This window comes from Lactuca sativa, chromosome 3 (assembly GCF_002870075.4).
Source record: "Lactuca sativa cultivar Salinas chromosome 3, Lsat_Salinas_v11, whole genome shotgun sequence".
Taxonomy (NCBI): Eukaryota; Viridiplantae; Streptophyta; class Magnoliopsida; order Asterales; family Asteraceae; genus Lactuca; species Lactuca sativa.
Window position 1 is genome coordinate 161,163,057 of NC_056625.2, and position 15,931 is coordinate 161,178,987.

Here is a 15,931-nt window from a genome sequence, read left to right on the forward strand (position 1 = left end):
CGGTCCGATGTAGTCAGTTCCGGACTTCGGTCCGATGCAGTTAGTTCCGGACTTCGGTCCGATGCAGTTAGTTTCGGACTCCGGTCCGATGCAGGGGACAAGGTCTCAGTCAGTTTCGGACTTCGGTCCGATGCAGCTAGTTCCAGATTTCGGTCTGATGCAGTGGGCAAGACCCAATATGTGCTTTATATATGTATTGTATGGTATGTGGTAGTTTGGGGGAGCTCACTAAGCTTCGTGCTTACAGTTTCAGTTTTGGTTTCAGGTACTTCGGCAAGCAGAGGGAAGAGCTCGGGATGATGGCATCGCACACACCATAGCTTCAGCTTTTATCCTGGGAGTTGATTTAGTTTCTTTGATTTTGATATGACATAGACATGATACAGTTTTTCCGCACAGTGTTTTTATCATGTTTGGGACATATCACGTATGGTTTTATGATATGACACTCAGATTATGGTTTTTGGTTATATTGAAAAATGAAATTTTTGGTCGTATTGTTGAGTTGTTACAAGTTGGTATCAGAGCCCTGGTTTGAGGGATTCGGATACACTTCCGGGTGTATCTGAACTCAAACTAAGGGGAAATAAAAAGATTTTTTTTAAAAAGGAAAATGTTTTCTAAAAGAATTTTGAAAGCACTTAGAAAGAAAGAATTTTTTTTAAACAAGATAAGGGTGTGGTGCATGCGATCAGCCGAGCTCAAGTAAGTACTCCCAAATTACCAATACAAGTTTTATTATTATGATTAATTGTTCTAGTTTCAGTAGAACAGCATGCTAGTATAGGACTAAGGATCTAGGAGGATGCCTTATGTGCCTGCTATATGTGTTACAGCTTTATGAGAATTGCATGCTAGCATTGAGTAGACAGCAGTAGGATAGCCTATATAGGTTATGCCTGATAGTATGAGCTTAGCTTTGTATGCTAGTACAGTTTCTCGTTATGAGAATAGTTTTGCCTGAGTATGTTTCCTTTATCCGAATGCTGCTTGCTTCGTGCTTTGTGGGGTTCTGAGTGATGGGAGTTAGCCATTAGGTGAACACGTCACACCACATGTGATCAGGGTTGAATAATCCCAGAGTGCTGGAACTGGCCCTATTACGCAGCTCTTGTCTGAGTCCAACCGTTATAGGGATGGGTCTTTTACTTGAAGGATTATCTGATCCTCGTCACATGTGATGGTGTTCAGGTGGTGGCTAATTAGCATTATAGGATACCTTCAGCAACTGAGGACTAGTTGAGTGGAGTCTAAGGTTTCCCTAGGGCAAGCCTAGGATGAGAGTGGCGGAGATCAGTAGTAGTAGAAGTGACCTGGTGGAGTCAAGGCAGTTCTTGAAGAAAGTACGGATAGATGTGGAAGGTAGTATGGGCCCGTACTACTGAAAGCAGAGGATCCGTACTCGAATCAAGAAAGGCTGAGACAATACCAGGAAACTAGTTGTAGAATCAATGATCCCTTGAGATATTTCCGTTTTCTGATGTAGTTGTGATGTGTTTCAGAATGGTGGTTTTGCGTTCGAGACCAGCAGCCGGCAGCGGAGGTGCCGGGGAGGGATCAGGTTCAGGCTCGGGGGATGAGCGCATGGATGAGCAGACCCGAGAGTTTCTTTCTTCGGAGATTACGCGCATCATTATAGAGCAGACTCCTGTGATCTTCGGTTCGATCAAGGAGGGGATTCTAGAGCTGATGGATGAAAGATTGGGCACCTTCCGTGCCGAGGTGGCGGCCATGATGGGGTCGCGCACCCTAACATTCAGGGAGTTCAGGGCATGTGGAGCTCCGGACTATCATGGGGCGCGAGACCCCATAGCGAGCACCAGATGGTTGGCGGATGTGGACAACGCTTTCCGTACTAGCAGATGTCCCGAGGGGGACAAGGTCAGATTGGCGTCCTGTCTTCTGAAGGACAGGGCACGGGATTGGTGGGAGGAGGTCGGACATGCCATTGGGGATGATGCAGCATTGGACGCCATGACCTGGGCTGATTTCTCTACCAGGTTCAGGGCGGAGTTTGCACCGGTCATTGAGGTGCAGCAGTTAGCTAGGGAGTTTCAGGACCTCACCCAGACTACAGAGACAGTGGCGGAGATCACCGCCAAGTTCAGGGAGAGGGCTCTTCTCGTTCCTCAGTACATAGCTGTTGAGGAAATGAAGAAGGCCCGTTATCATGAGATGTTGCGGAGCGATATCCGCCAGTTTGTGAGCCGGTTCAGCTGTAAAACGCTGGAAGATATGATTGCTAGGGCTTGGGAGAGGGAGATTGATCTCGAGATGGAGAAGAAGAGGAAACCGAAGGCGGTTTCAGGTACAGGCGGTTCGGGAAAAAAGCCCAAGGTTTCGGATCACAGATCTAGGAGTCAGCAGAGCCACGGTCGATGTGGCAAGTGTGGGAGATTGCACGAGGGAGCGTGCAAGGCAGGGAGTTCCGGCTGCTACAAGTGCGGTCGGATTGGGCATTTGAGTAGGGATTGCACGGCCCCTGCTACTGCCGTCGCAGCATCAGATCTGATTTGCTTTCAGTGCAATCAGAGGGGACATAAAAAGTCCCAGTGTCCGAGTTTAGCTGCAGCAGGGAAGGTGGCTGCACCTGCCCCTGCTACCTTGAGGATTACAGATGGCCGGCAGGGCCGAGCTGATGCGCCAGTGGCGAAGAGTAGGGCGTTTCAGATGACAGAAGAGGAGGCGCGAGCGACTCCTGATGTGGTGACGGGTATGTACCTTCCCTTTATCTCTCTATTATTATTGATTGAATATTGCTTATGATTGTATGTTTTATTCAGGGTCGTTCTCTGTGAACGGCATTTCTGCTATGGTATTATTCGATTCGGGGCCTACCCGATCATTCGTATCGCTTGCGCTTAGCAAGAGATTTAGTAGAGCTCCAGGGGAGCTGGATTGTCCGTTAGAGGTTGAGATAGCAGATGATAGGACCGTGAGGGTCGGCAGAGTGTTTAGAGGGTGTTCTCTTCAGTTATTTGATGAGCAGTTTTCAGTGGACCTGGTACCTATTCCCCTGCGAGGGAATAAGGTTATTGTGGGCATGGATTGGCTAAGCCCCAATGGGGCGGTGATTGATTGTGAGCTTCAGCTAGTGAGGGTTCGCACTCCCAGTGGGGGAGAGTTAGTGATTCAGGGCGAGAGGCCACAGCGCGGACCGACCTTTTATTCCGCCGCAAGGGCGAGGCGCTATGTTCAGCAGGGCTACGCCGGTTTTGTAGCTTACTTCTTGGATGCCCGGGAAAAGGGCAAGACGACAGTTGATGATGTTCCTATAGTGCGAGACTACCCGGATGTGTTTCCCGAGGATTTGCCGGGGATACCTCCTGAGAGACAGGTTGAGTTCAGGATCGACCTAATTCCTGGTGCGGCTCCGATAGCCAAGGCACCGTATCGACTAGCTCCCCCTGAGATAAAGGAGTTGTCTACACAACTGCAGGAGCTGTTAGACAAGGGTTTCATTCGGCCGAGCAGTTCGCCTTAGGGAGCGCCGATCCTGTTTGTGGGGAAGAAGGATGGGTCACATCGTATGTGTATAGATTATCGGGAGTTGAGTAAGGTAACGGTGAAGAATCGTTACCCACTTCCGAGGATAGATGATTTGTTTGATCAGCTTCAGGGAGCGTCTTGGTTCTCCAAGATCGATCTACGCTCCGGTTATCATCGGATGCGGGTTAGAGATGAGGATGTACAGAAGACTGCTTTCAGGACCAGGTATGGTCATTATGAGTTTGTGGTGATGCCATTTGGGCTCACCAATGCTCCAGCCGTGTTCATGGATCTCATGAACCGCGTGTGCAGGCCGATGCTGGATCGGTCAGTGATAGTATTCATAGATGATATCTTGGTATATTCCAAGATGCAGGAGCAGCATGAGGAGCACCTGCGGGAGGTGCTGGAGGCTTTGAGGAGGGAGAGACTTTTCGCAAAGTTCTCCAAATATGAGTTTTGGTTGCGCGAGGTGCAGTTCCTTGGTCACCTCGTCAACCAGAAGGGTATTTTGGTAGATCCGGCCAAGATAGAGGCCGTGATGCAGTGGGAGGTTCCGAAGTCTCCATCTGAGATTCAGAGCTTCCTAGGGTTGGCAGGGTATTATCGGAGATTTATTCAGGACTTCTCCAAGATAGCAGTGCCACTCACCCGACTGACCAAGAAGTCGGTGGTATTTCGTTGGGGGCCTGAGCAGCAGGCAGCGTTCGAGACCCTCAGACAGAGATTGTGCGAGGCTCCGATCCTTACCTTGCCAGAGGGAGTAGAGGACTTCGTAATCTACTGTGATGCCTCGATCACAGGTATGGGAGCAGTATTGATGCAGCGAGGCCATGTGATAGCTTATGGCTCGAGACAGTTGAAGCCTCACGAGGCTAATTATCCTACCCATGATTTGGAGCTGGGGGTAGTTGTGTTTGCCCTCAAGATTTGGAGGCATTACCTTTATGGGGTCCGTTGTACTATTTACACGGATCACAAGAGTTTGAGGTACCTTATGGATCAGCCGAGTCTGAACATGAGGCATAGGAGGTGGTTGGATGTGCTAAAGGATTATGATTGTGAGATCCTTTACCACCCAGGGAAGGCCAACGTGGTGGCCGACGCCCTAAGCCGCAAAGTGTCGGCGGCCCCTATCAGAGATCTGTGTTTGAGAATGACAGTGATCACTCCGTTGTTGGAGCGGATCAAGGAGGCTCAGGTGGAGGGCCTTAAGGAGGAGAGACAGAAGTGTGAGAGGATCATGGGCCGAGTAGCCTCGTTTGATTATGATAGTCGGGGATTGCTGACGCTTCACGGGAGGGTATGGGTACCATACTGGGGTGGAGTACGGCAAGTGTTGATGGATGAGGCTCATAAGTCTCGGTTTTCTATTCACCCAGGGGCGACGAAGATGTATCGAGATCTTCGACCTGATTATTGGTGGCCCTGCATGAAGCGGGACGTCGCCTGGTACGTTGAGAGATGCCTGACCTGCCGGAAGGTCAAGGCGGAGCACCAGAGACCTCACGACAAGATGCAGCCGTTAGACATTCCCGTGTGGAAATGGGAGGACATCACCATGGATTTTGTCACCAAGCTCCCCAGGACCGCACGAGGAGTGGATTCGATATGGGTAGTAGTGGATTGGCTGACGAAGAGTGCCCATTTTATCCCGATCCAGGAGAGTATATCGGCGGAGAAGTTAGCCGATATCTATGTACGAGAGATTGTGGCACGTCATGGAGTGTCGGTATCAGTGGTGTCAGACCGAGATGTCCGTTTCACATCCAGATTCTGGAAGCGGTTCCACGACGAGCTGGGTACTCGTCTCCATTTCAGCACCGCTTTCCACCCTCAGACGGACGGGCAGAGCGAGAGGACGATTCAGACTCTCGAGGACATGCTTCGGGCATGTGTTCTAGATTTCGGTGGCAGTTGGGATACGTATCTTCCGTTAGCGGAATTCTCGTATAACAACAGTTATCATGCGAGCATTGATCGACCTCCTTTTGAGATGCTGTATGGGAGGAAGTGTAGGACCCCGATTTGTTGGGGTGAGGTTGGTCAGCGAGTCATCGGGAGCACAGAAGTGGTGCTCAAGACGACTGAGTTGATCCAGCAGGTCCGTAGTAGACTGCAGACTGCGCAGAGTCGGCAGAAGAGCTACGCCGACAGGAGGCGTTCGGACTTGGAGTTCCAGGTGGGGGATATGGTCCTTCTGAAGGTCTCACCTTGGAAGGGTGTCATCAGATTCCGGAAGAGGGGCAAGTTAGGCCCCAGATTTATTGGTCCTTTCAGGGTTTTGGCCCGGGTGGGACGGGTTGCTTATCGGTTAGATCTTCCTGAGGAGCTTAGTCAGATCCACAACACTTTCCATGTGTCACAGTTGAGGAAGTGTTTGGTTGATGAATCGGCAGTCGTTCCCCTAGAGGATATTCAGGTTGATAGCAGCCTGAATTATATTGAGAGGCCGGTCGCGATTCTAGACCGGAAGGCCAAGACCTTGAGGAACAAGGAAATTCAGTTAGTGAAGGTGCAATGGCAGCACCGGAAGGGATCGGAATGGACGTGGGAGGCTGAGGAGGAGATGAGAGAGCACTACCCAGAGATATTTGCAGATTCAGCCGTAGCAGACTTCGAGGACGAAGTCTGAGATAAGTGGGGGAGAATTGTAACGACCCGTTTCCGGTATGATGATTCCTTGGTATTTATTTTGATGTTTTGTTAAAGGGACTCGGCGAGTTCATAGCCTGACTCGCCGAGTAGGGAGCGGGATTTCGAGCACGTGTTAGTTGGCGACTCGGCGAGTCCATATTTTGGACTCGGCGAGTCTGTCCGTCTGGGAGAAACCCTAAACCCCCGGGTTGCCCACTATTTAAGCCACCTTATAGCCCCCAACCTCGCCTCCTTCACCCTCAAAAGCTGTGAGAAAACCCTAATTCGTTCTTGAGTGATTCTAAGTGATTTTGTGTGCATTTGTGAAGGCTTGAAGAAGGAGAAGAAGAAAGGAGCAAGGAGTAGGATTGTAGAGCAGAGATTCAAGGGAAAGCAAGAGCTCTTTGAGGTATTCTTCAGATTTCCTTCCCTTTTATGCTTTAAAACCCTTTCTAGATCTTGTTAATGCCTTTCTCAAGCCTTATGTTGTGATGGAAACTCTATTATGCCTAGATATCCTTAGATCTGTTCATTTAGGAGTTGTAGAGCCCAGATCTATTGCCTTTATGGAGCTATTTTGCATATTAACCCTAGATCTACCCCTTTTAAGTGCCTTTTTAGCCTTTATTCCCTTGTTCATGTGTTTGTACACGTAAAGTTGGAAACTTTACGTGGTAAATCAGCTTATTGGACTCAGATCTACCATTTGTATGTTTTGGTTTCGAGCAGAATCGAGTGTAGAATAGTTGCATGGCGGTGACTCGGCGAGTCGGAAGAACGACTCGGCGAGTCGAGTCGCGAGTCCCCGATTTCTTCCTTTTGAGCGGTGTCGAGTGGGACCAGTGAGTAGTGGAGTGGACTCAACGAGTTTGAGGGTAGACTCAGTAATGGAGGGACTCGGCGAGTTGTTCATACAACTCGGCGAGTCCAAGGCAATCTCCTTAAACTCAAGAACAACTCGTCGAGTTGTTCATATGACTCGGCGAGTCGGATGAAGATTGTCTAAGTTCTTGGGTCGAGAGGGTACTCGTCGAGTCGATGTCATACTCGACGAGTAGCAGCGAGCAGGGTCGAGGAGTGAGAATAGGGACTCGGCGAGTTGACGGCCCAACTCGGCGAGTCAGGTCAACTGAGAGTTGACCTTGACCGAGAGTTGACTTTGACCAAGGGTAAAAGAGTCATTTTACCCAGTTCAGTGTTTAGTATTTGATTAAGTGTGTTTATGGACTTGTAGCCGGGGAGATACCGGAGCAGTAGCAGTTAGCTTCTAGAGCCATACACTCAGCAGCCAGTTCACGAGGTGAGTTTCCTTTCGGTAGGAACGGGTCTACGGCCACAATGCCGGCCCGTTTAATTATCAGTAGTTCCGGACTTTGGTCTGATGCAGTAGTTAGAATGCTTGATGTCTTTGTGATACAAGCATGTTTGTGTTATGTGTTCCGGACTCTGTTCCGACGCAGTATACAGTTTATGTGTTTATAATAGTTGTTATATTTTATGCTATGCCATGATCAGTCAGTTCCGGACTTCGGTCCGATGCAGTCAGTTCCGGACTTCGGTCCGATGCAGTCAGTTCCGGACTTCGGTCCGATGCAGTTAGTTTCGGACTCCGGTCCGATGTAGGGGACAAGGTCTCAGTCAGTTCCGGACTTCGGTCCGATGCAGCTAGTTCCAGATTTCGGTCTGATGCAGTGGGCAAGACCCAATATGTGCTTTATATATGTATTGTATGGTATGTGGTAGTTTGGGGGAGCTCACTAAGCTTCGTGCTTACAGTTTCAGTTTTGGTTTCAGGTACTTCGGCAAGCAGAGGGAAGAGCTCGGGATGATGGCATCGCACACACCATAGCTTCAGCTTTTATCCTGGGAGTTGATTTAGTTTCTTTGATTTTGATATGACATAGACATGATACAGTTTTTCCGCACAGTGTTTTTATCATGTTTGGGACATATCACGTATGGTTTTATGATATGACACTCAGATTATGGTTTTTGGTTATATTGAAAAATGAAATTTTTGGTCGTATTGTTGAGTTGTTACATTTCATATAAGGACTCGACTGTCTGACTTGACGCAGTATAATTTTTAAAACTAACGTCTGTTTTTCCACGCTTAATTTTTAAAGCGTCAAGTTCTTCAGTTACAGCAGCAAGTTGTCTCTAAATATAATCATAATTTTCACACTTGTTGTTATACTCTTCTTGAAGCTTCCTAAAGTCATTGGTTTTTGCTTCTAATTCAGCCTTCAGGGGTTTCTGTCCTTTTCTGAGTTGATATCCTTTATATCTCAGGTCTTCAACTTCCCTTTTTAATAAATCAATTTGTTCCCGAAGAAATTTAATCGTATCTTCACTAGATAGCGTACATGAAACTTCACATGATTGAGAACATGAAACTTCATTGACCGGGAGGTTTGTGGAACTCATTGTTTTTCGACAATTCAAAGTGTTAAGTTCTTCAATTATATCAGCCAGACCAAGACGATTGAGATCTTTTGTCTTCTTGATGTCAGCCACATCCATATCCCACGATTTCGGAAGTGCATTCAGTAGCTTTTTGTTTATCTCAGACTTTGTCAAGAAGATCCCAGCTATATTCATCTCAGTAGTTAGTGTAGAAAATCGATGCAGCTGAGTTTCGAGGGTTTCTCCAGGGATATAATCGAACATGTTGAAGTTTTGTCTTAACATCTCTTGACGACTCTCTTTCATGTTTTTCAAATCCCTCGTAAACTTCAAAAACTATTAAAAAACACAACTAGAAGTCAAACTTAAATTAAAAAAAGCCCTTTGACTATAAACCTCAAAAGTCAACCTTAAAAGTCAAATTTAAAAAGTCAAACTCAAAAATCAAACTTAAAAGTCAAACCGAAAAGCTAAATTTGAAAATTTTAAAAGTTAAAAGAAAAAGTCAAAGTTTAAAGTCAAAGGTCAAACTTTAAAAGTCAAAATCAAAATCTTAAGTAAAAAGTCAAAAATAAAAATTAAAAATCTAAAATTTTGGTTGAAAATGGAGCTTAAAAATAAAAGAAATTGATTTTTGGGCAAAAAATATAAAATATGTGAAACTTGGAAGCGGCAGGGAGTGTTTAAGTTCAATATTTCGAAAGGAAATCACAAGTTCTTTGCTAGCCAAGATGGAAAAGGCGCTGACTGAATACTTTGAGGTCCCGAGTTTGATTCCGGACACCCTCACTTTGCGTCCTTTATTTTTGCTGAAGCGTTGATGCAAGCCGGCTGCTGAACCGAGCCGTCTTCCAAGCCGTGATCCACCGAGCCGATCTGCTGAGCCGAGCCGCAAGTCGCCGAACCGCAAATCGCCGGCCATTAACCTCCGCCGACCGTGAACAGTTTCCAGCCGTAAACTCCGGCCGTGAACACGTTTCCGGCCGTAAACTCCGGCCTGTAAACCCTTCAATGACCGTAAACTCTCCAGAAATCGCTGTTCTTGACGAAAAACAACGTTTTTTTACCCTTTTTGCTCCAAAACTCGATCAAAAACTCGTTTTTAGGAAAAACGCGAAGAACAAACCCCCCTTAATTTTTCAAGATCTATCCAAAAATGCAAGAATCTTTCCAAAATAAGATCAAATCAGCTCCAGATCTGACAAAGATGAGTGATACAAACCATGCTCTGATACCAATTGTAAGTCCCTAATTAGCCTGTGTATCAATCAGATCCGTTTGATGGTGCGGAATCCCAATCAAACGGATGAAGTCATATCAAATAGAAGAGAAGGAGAAGAAGTAGATGATGAATCTCAATGTATTAATGAATAGAATGATGATCCGGATACAAGAGATTCACACACACTAACACAATAGTTCTTCTGTCTCTCTGGCCGTAAACTCTCTAGGGTTCATCAATATCTACTCCTCACCCTAACACCTATATTTATAGTTGGAGAACATGGGCCGGATAACATGGGCTGTAAATGGGTTTACAGCCGTAAGGTGTTTACGGCCGTAAACTCAACCGTAAACATGACCGTAAACTCCACAAATATTACAGAAAAATACATTTGCCTAGAAAAGCAAAGTATAAACCATATTTTGACCCGACAGATAATAAATCATTAATTATATTTTACATATTAATCACTGAGTTGGTCGAGTTTTATAATATTGCTCGCTTCAGTAAGGGGCCGATCGGGGAGTACTCGGATTCTATAACTCACATCGGTAAGGGGCCGAGAACCTTCATTGGTTTCCAATTCTTGGCTTGTAGGGAACCTCATAAGGCTGCTTGTGTGTGTGTGTGTAACAACCCAAAAATTCACATAAAAACTTTCATTTAATAATTAGAAACCTCATTCATATTTGTTTCTCCAAAGTTCCATTACATAAATATATTATTTAAAATCAGAGTTTCCAAAACAACTAGTGCAAAAATATTGGAGAGTGCACGCTGCGCCATCAAGCCGCGACCTTGCCCTTAGAACCAGAAGTACCTGAAACACCCAACAAAACTATAAGCACACGCTTAGTGACTTCCCCAAAATACAAAAATCACATAATCATATAATGTTATGCAAATATACACATAAAACTGTCATGGACTCCCTCCATGGTCTTTAACCGGGATGTCATGGGCTACCCCATGGTATTATACACAAGTATCATGGGCTCCCCGTCATGGCCTTTCTAGGTGCTATGGGGGAGCCCATGGTCTTCACGTAAATCAATCCACACCAAATAATAGACATTTTCATAATCATTTATAAAGGTTCACATTAAGTAATGGGCCGGTATTGGTGCCTTCGACCGATAGGTATAATGAGGAGACTTACCTTAAAGATAGACAAATCCTACGAATGTTGCGGCTGCTACGAATCGGATCCTAACACTGAGACAAACCCAAAGCTAAACTCAGTAAATAACTATGGCCAGATTCAAACACTAGGCCCACAAATGACCTAACTAACCAGACCCACCAATGGTCCAAGCCCATTGGCCCACTAAGGCCCAAAATACAATCCTAGGCCCAACAAGGCAAGCCAAACAAGTCAAGCCCAAAAAGAAGTCCAACACTACAAGGGAATCCTTCAGTCCAAATTAATCCTAACAAACATCACCTAAACCAAGCCCAAAGCTCAAGGGTCCAAAAGATGGCCCAAGGAAAAAGCTCATTGATGGACCGAACGTTGAACGTTCCCTTGTGGAACGTTGGGCATTCGTCACCAGCCAACATATTGCGAACCTTAGTCGGAATGTTGGGTGTTTGTAACGACCCAATTTTTACGACCAAAAATTTTGTTTTAAAAACATTACTTTAGGAAATATTAATAACTAAACACATTGTCTGATCAAATCATAACACAAAGTGAACCATGTCTAAAAGCCAATTCATACATTCAATCAAAATATCAGAGTACAAATCCCAGTGAAGCTCGTAAATGCGGAAACTGGAGAGTGTGTGTGTGACATGCTGCTACCGCGCCGACTTCTTTCCCCTAGCTGAGGAGGTACCTGAAACCAAAACTGAAAACTGTAAGCACAAAGCTTAGTGAGTTCCCCCCATCGTACCACATACCATACAAACACGTAACATACATACTGCCAGGCTATTCTGGGGTGCCTGACTACCCGGTACGGCCGTTCTGGGGTGCCGTCCTACCCGTGTCAAGCCATTCTGGGGTGCTGACTACCCATGTCAAGCCATTCTGGGGTGCTGACTACCCGTCGGTCCTAACAACCGACCACAGGGACTGGTCCCCTCATACTACCTCTATCACATATAACATAACAAGCCAGCATGCAAACATATCATCATATACTGTCAGATGTATCTGGGGTGTCTGACTACCCTTCGGTCCTAACAACCGAACTCGACTACTATCACATACAACATATCATGCTAGCATATAACATATCAGGTAGTAGTAAAACTAGATGATATCACAATGACAATCATCTATCATACGTCTCCTACTGGTGGGTCGGCGTTGTGGCCTTAGACCCACCGCTACTGGAAGGTAACTCACCTCGAAGTAGCTGCTGATCTGATCGGGAACTGATTGCCTACTGCTGCTGCTGCTGCTCCGGAAATCCTCCGGCTGCAATTCCCACAATATACCCAATCAAACACTGCTCACTGACCTTTGGGTAAAATGACCATTTTACCCCTGACCATGCCCTAAGTCAAAGTCAGAGTCATCTTTCAGTTGACCCGACTCGCCGAGTTGGCTTTCCAACTCGCCGAGTCCCTATCCAAACGACTGCCCTGAATCCCGATCCTACCCGTCGAGTTAGGCGACGACTCGACGGGTTCACCTTCTTAACCAATATTCAAGTCCTTCATCCTACTCGCCGAGTTGTATGAACAACTCGTCGAGTTCATCTTCATCCGATGAACACTTATGCTAAGACTCGTCGAGTTGTATGAACAACTCGTCGAGTCCATCTTCATCCGAAGAACACTTATGCTGAGACTCGCCGAGTTGTATGAACAACTCGCCGAGTCTGTTCTTGATCTAAGGAGATTGCCTTGAACTCGCTGAGTCAGGGAATTGACTCGCCGAGTACCTCCATAGATGAGTTAAGCTTCCGACTCACTGAGTCACACCCCGTGACTCACTGCTCACTCGACACTACAAAAAGGGGACAAACTCGGAGACTTGCGAACAGACTCGCCGAGTCACATGAACGACTCACCGAGTCGTTGCCATGCACCCACTAAATACACAAATTTGCTCGATTCCAGTCCATGCCATTCACAGATCTGGACTTTTAGGACACGAATCACACGTAAAGTTTCCAACTTTACGTGTGGATATTCACCAATATGGATTTTAGGGCTCAAAATGTCTCAAAAGGGTAGATCTAGGGTGAGAAAGCAACATGGGGCCATAAAGTTAACAAATTTGAGCTCCTGGAGCTCAATCTTGCCTAGATCTAAGGGCCAATCAGCCTATTATGAAATAATTTGCACATACAAACTTGGGGTTTGGCTCAAGAATGATTTACATGAAGTAATAAGCATAGAAACAGGGGAAAAACGGATTATACCTCAAAGGAACTGCTGAAAGAGTGCAAAGATGCCTGGATTCCATTGCTTCCTCTTGATCTACTTCCCCTTTTTCCTCAAAACCTTCAAGAACACACACAATAGCCTCAAACTCTCAAGGAACAAGCTTAGGACGTGGGTTGGGAGCTCTGGGGAGAGAATGGGGGTTGGCCTGGGCGGATAAGTCCTTTAAGTAGGGTGCAAACCCCTGAAACTTAGGGTTTCATCCAACAGCTGTGACTCGCCGAGTCCAGGATATGGACTCGCCGAGTCGCCAACTTAAACGTGTCCCGGGTCCCGCATCCACTCGGCGAGTCGGACCTATGACTCGCCGAGTCCAAAGCTTAAAGAAAGGAAATACTCAAATAACATTTACGTACCAGGAATCGGGTGCTACAAATCTCCACCACTTATTTTAGACTTCGTCCTCGAAGTCTGCTACTTGATCCTGAAACAGCTCGGGATAAAGCTCCATCATCTCATCCACCGGCTCCCAAGTCCATTCCGAACCCTTGCGGTGTTGCCATTGCACCTTCACTAGCTCCACCTTCTTGTTCCTCAAATCCTTCGACTTCCTGTCGAGGATTGCGACTGGGCGCTAAATATAATTCAGGCTGTCATCAACCTGAATATCCTCCAAAGGTACTACTGCAGAATCGTCCACTAGGCACTTTCGCAACTGAGAGACATGGAAAGTGCTATGGATCTGGCTGAGCTCGGCTGGCAGATCCAACCTATACGCTACCTTGCCGACCCGGCCTACGACCCTGAACGGTCCGATGAATCGCGGGCCCAACTTGCCCCGCTTCCTGAATCGAATGACGCCTTTCCTGGGCGACACCTTCAGGAGAACCATATCCCTGACTTGGAACTCCAAATCGGATCGACGCTTGTCGACATAACTTTTCTGCCGACTCTGAGCAGTCTGAAGCCTGCTCCAGACCTGCTGGATCCTCTCGGTCGTCTTGAGCACCACTTCGGTGCTCCCCATGACCCTCTGGCCAACTTCACCCCAGCATATCGGGGTCCTACACCTCCGTCCATACAACATCTCGAAGGGAGGGCGGTCGATACTCGCGTGATAGCTGTTGTTGTAGGAGAACTCGGCCAGGGGAAGATAGGTATCCCAGCTACCACCGAAGTCTAGCACGCACGCCCGCAGCATATCCTCCAGAGTCTGGATGGTCCGCTCGCTCTGCCCATCCGTCTGCGGGTGAAAGGCAGTGCTAAAATGCAGACGAGTGCCCAACTCGTCATGGAATCTCTTCCAAAATCTGGAAGTAAAACGCACATCCCTGTCCGAGATCACCGATACTGGCACCCCATGCCGTGCCACAATCTCCCTTATGTAGATGTCGGCCAATTTCTCAGCCGATAAGCTCTCCTGAATCGGGATAAAGTGAGCACTCTTGGTCAATCTATCCACGATGACCCAAATCGAATCCACTCCACGTGCGGTCCTGGGAAGCTTCGTGATAAAATCCATCGTGATATCTTCCCATTTCCATAGTGGAACATCCAACGGCTGCATCTTGCCATGCGGTCTCTGATGTTCGGCCTTGACCTTCCTGCAGGTCAAACATCGCTCGACATACAATGCCACATCCCGCTTCATGCAGGGCCACCAATAGTCTAGACGAAGATCCCTATACATCTTTGTCGCCCCGGGATGAATAGAGAATCGGGACTTGTGCGCCTCCTCCATCAAAATCTGGCACACGCCTCCGTGATACGACACCCACACCCTACGGTGTAGTGTCACAAGTCCTCGGCTATCGTAATCAAAGGAGGAAACCTGGCCCACCACATGCTCGCTCTTCCGATGCTCCTCCTTGATAGCCTCCTGTTGAGCCTCCCGAATCTGCTCCAACAGGGGAGTCACCACGGTCATCCTCATGCAAACGTCCCTGATCGGCGCCGCCTTCGGCTAAGCGCATCGGCCACCACATTGGCCTTCCCCGGGTGGTACAGGATCTCACAATCATAGTCCTTCACCACGTCCAACCATCGACGCTGCCTCATGTTCAGATTCGGCTGATCCATGAGGTACCTCAAACTCTTGTGGTCCGTGTAGATGGTACATCGAACCCCGTAGAGGTAATGCCGCCAAATCTTGAGGGCAAAGACCACCGCCCCCAACTCCAAATCGTGCGTCGGGTAGTTCGCCTCGTGAGGCTTGAGCTGCCTCGAAGCGTAGGCAATGACATGCCCCCTCTGCATCAGTACCGCGCCCAACCCATAAATGGACACATCACAATAAACCACAAAATCCTTTACGCCCTCTGGCAGGGCTAAGATCGGCGCCTCACACAATCTCTGTCTCAGCGTCTCAAATGCAGCCTGCTGCTCGGGTCCCCACCGAAAAACCATGGCTTTCTTCGTCAGCCGCGTCAGGGGTACGACTATCTTGGAGAAATCCTGGATAAATCTCCGATAGTAGCCTGCCAATCCCAGGAAACTCTGAATCTCAGATGGAGACTTCGGAACCTCCCATCTCATCACGGCCTCGACCTTGGCCGGATCGACCAGAATCCCGTTCTGGTTGACGAGGTGTCCAAGAAATTGCACCTCGCGCAAGCAAAACTCACACTTGGAGAACTTGGCATACAAGCTCTCCCTCCTCAGGGTCTCCAACACCTCTCTCAGATGCTCCTCATGTTCCTCCCGAGTCTTGGAATAAACCAAGATGTCATCGATAAAGACTATCACAGACCGATCCAGCATCGGTCTGCATACGCGGTTTATGAGGTCCATGAACGCGGCAGGAGCATTGGTGAGCCCAAACGGCATCACCACGAA